The sequence below is a fragment of the Myotis lucifugus genome, unplaced genomic scaffold, assembly GCF_000147115.1.
Source record: "Myotis lucifugus unplaced genomic scaffold, Myoluc2.0 scaffold_2, whole genome shotgun sequence".
NCBI classification, from domain to species: domain Eukaryota; kingdom Metazoa; phylum Chordata; class Mammalia; order Chiroptera; family Vespertilionidae; genus Myotis; species Myotis lucifugus.
Window position 1 is genome coordinate 11,464,543 of NW_005871050.1, and position 3,477 is coordinate 11,468,019.

At 55.4% G+C, this 3,477-nt stretch overlaps 1 pseudogene; it reads right to left on the minus strand.

The window, feature by feature from the left end:
• Window positions 1–1,182: 1,182 nt before the first annotated feature.
• LOC102428740 lies at window positions 1,183–2,611 on the minus strand (annotated as a pseudogene).
• Window positions 2,612–3,477: the final 866 nt, after the last annotated feature.

Sequence of the window (3,477 nt, forward strand, 5' to 3'; positions counted from 1 at the left end):
CCTTTATATGTTATTAAACTAATAATACAGTTATATAACTACTAGAGGCCTGGTGCACGAAATTTGTGCACTGGGGTGGGGGTCCCTCAGCCCGGCCTGCACCCTTTTGCAGTCGAGGACCCCTCAGGTGATGTACGCTTGTCAGGGAATGGGCCTAAGCCGACAGTTGGAAATCCCTCTTACAGTCCAGGACCCCTTGCTACTTACCGCCCGCCTGCTCCCTGCCCCTTACCACTCAGCTTGCTGCTCCTTAGTGCTGCCATGGAGGCAGGAGAGGCTTCCACCACTGCCACTGCGCTCACCAGCCGTGAGCCCTATCTTTCTGTGTAGTTGTCTGTGGGCCAACTGCTCTCTTCCTTCTCACTTAGGGCGAGCAGCATGTGAGGGCAGAGTGCACTGTCGTGGAACGCAGAGGGCTTCCCAGAGTTTAGGGGAGTGGCTGGGCCCACGGGGTGAGTGGTGGACACAGAGGATGCTATCTCACCCAATCGTGGGGTGGGCTGGCTGGCCCTCATCTGCCTGACCCAACCCAGGGAGGGATGGAACAGGGTGTCTGCCTTTCCATTCTCCATCCTTCCATCTGTGACACCTGTCACCCTTGCCAGACCTCCCCCCAAGTGAGTTCAGCTCAATCCCTGAATGTAGAAGCACACCAGGGGGTGCTTCCACTCCAGTGTTCCCTGATTCCCAGCGACAGGACTTGGTCAACAGGACCTGATCTCAGGACGTTGGCCACAGCTGCAGAAAAGTTGGGAATGCAGATTTTCGTATGAGCCCTTATTCAAAAAGGTGGCAGTTTATTCACATTGTGGCAAAGACACCTTCAAGAGTAACTTAAGTGGGTGAAATCAGAGCCAAACCGGGCCATTTCCTCACCCAATCTTTCTGAGGCACGTGGACAGAACCAAGTCTCAGCTCTTTGCAGGACACTTCCGGAGGTTTCTTAAGCCTAAAGGACAGTAGTCTGTCTCCATTCTTGTTCTTCGGGATTTTTTCATTATCAGATAAAAGGATACATACATTGGGGCAATCCTTTTGAGATACAATATTCCAGTTGCACCCATGTGACAATGACAACGCCCCTCAGAGGGAGGGAGCCAACAAATGGGGAGCAGGGAATTCTGAAAACCAAAGCGATGACAGAGATGCTAAGCCTTTCCTTCACGTGTCTGACACCCCTCTTCAGGCGGCCTGCAGGCCGAGTGTCTGCTGGACCTTTACCACTTGATGTCCTGGCAGGCTGCCCTGGGCCCTGCGAGGCGGTGTGCAGGGCTGCCTGGGGCTAAGACGAGTTGCCCCCTGCCCCAGCCACTCTTGGTACAGCTCCTGCACATGGTGCTGGTCTCCGGGGGCCACACCGGGATGGCAGCGTAGATGCCTTCCATCTGCCGCAGCAGTGCCCTTCTGCACACCCGTCGTCTGCCTGGGCCTGGCCCCTGCTGCTTAGGCATCCCTGGCGCAGGCCAGGACCTCCATGAAGTGGCAGGAGAACTTGCCCATCTAAAGCTTCAGGACCACTTCTGGGTGTTCTGAAAGCCTTAAGCAGCCTCAAAGCATAGCAGAACCTCTCCATCCCTTTCAAAGGTGACCTCCTGGAAGTCTTTGTTCCTCAGGGTGCGGTAGGTGAGCATTCCCACGTCCTTGTTGGACAGCTCCTTGGCCATGTGCCTGAAGATGTGGGCCAGGTACCCGTTGAAGCTGGCACCCTCATGAAGCCTCACCTTCTTCTCCTTCGTGTCTCCAAACAGAGTGTCCACAGCGGCATCATTCGAGGAGAGGTCACTTTGCTCCATTATCTGGACAATTTTACCTGAAGTTAACACGCAGTCAGCACCCTGGGAACTATGTAAAGCTGTGGGAACATCTTCTCAAAGGGCCTACAGTTTCTCAAAGGGCCTACAGTTTCTTGTCATAACACGGGGCCACAATGACGCGGAAAATCTTGTCTGGGGACAGGTTCTGCCGTCTGGTGAAGTAATCCTTCACCAGAGAGCCCATGATCTGCTGGGGACACTTGGCCGTGCAGAGGTGGGGGGTGATGGGGTGACCCACCACGCGCTCTGCATATTGGTCCCAGCTGGGGCAGGTGGAGGTCAGCAAGGGTAGCTGGGGCTCTTCGTCACGGTGCTGGCAGTGCCAATACACAAATTCCTTCTTACTCTCCAGGATGCTGAAGTCCGCAGCTATCTTCATGTCAAAGACAGTGCATCCCAAGGCTTTTGAGGAAGCTGCAGAGCCTTCTGCCTGCATCAATGACACTGAGGCTGAATTTAGCAGCAAAATAAGGCAGAGACTGAGGACACACGGACACTGCCAGCACCTTGTGCTGCGAGGTATCACATTTCTTATTAAGGTTCAGAACACGGAAGAAGTCCTTGGTGTTCTGTTGGGAAACTTGGACTCCTTCCTCTGCAGTCACACAACTGTCACACGCCAGGCAGTCACGCAGAAATATCTTGGCATCAGCCAACTTATGGAATTCTCCCTTCTCTCCGTTCTCCTGAGCCAGACTCTGGATGTTGACTGCAGCATTCTCTTGGTCATCGGTTTTTGTTTTTTTTACTACATTCCTTCCGTGTGCAGTGATCACACTTCATCTGGAGCGGGGCGGGCGGGGACCAGCTCGTGTGACCTGGAGGAAGAACAGGGAGAGCAGTCAGTCACCGCTGGTCGCCCCTGGCGCTGCTGGCGGTATCCTTTCTTCCTTGTGGAGTGTCTAGGGAGGGGAAGTGGCCGCAGTGCCTGAGGCCGAATTCCAGGAGGCTGGCAGCGCTGTCGGTATGGTGCCAGCAGTGCTGGTCCGTTGGTGCCTGGCCTGTCCTCTTCAGATTGAACCTTTAGGACTACTAAGGGCGCCAGTCCCCAGTCCCACCACGCCTCCACCACCAATTGAGTGGAGCCTGAGGGCCAGGAGGAGGGACCAAGAGGCCTGCCTTCCAGCTGCTCCCCAGTCCCTGGGCCACTCACTCCGGTTCCCTGTTAACCATCCCCTGATCAATGGGAGCCTGCAGGCCAGGGGAGGGACCAAGCAGTCTGCCTTCCGCTCGCCCACTTAAAATGTCTCTGCTGCCATGGATTCATTGGAGCCTGAGGGACTCCAGTTCTCCTGTTAGCCATCCCCTGATCAATGGAACCTGAGTTCCGGGGATGGACCAGTTGTCTGTTCAGTCATTATGGACCCTGGATTTTTATATATTAGGACTAGAGGCCTGGTGCACAAAATTCATGCACTGGGGGGTGGGGGTCCCTCAGCCTAGCCTGCCCCTCTCACAGTCTGGGAGCCCTCAGTGGATGCAGTGGATGGCCTACTGACGGCCACAGTCTGGCAGCAGAGGCTGTGTGTGTATGTGTGTGTGTGTCCCCATTGGGGACCTGCCCCCAGCTGCATCGGAGGCTCAGAGCAGTCGCCCTGTGTGTGTGTGTGTGAGTATGTGTGTCCCCGCTGGGGGCCTGCCCCCAGCTGAGTAAGAGGCTTGA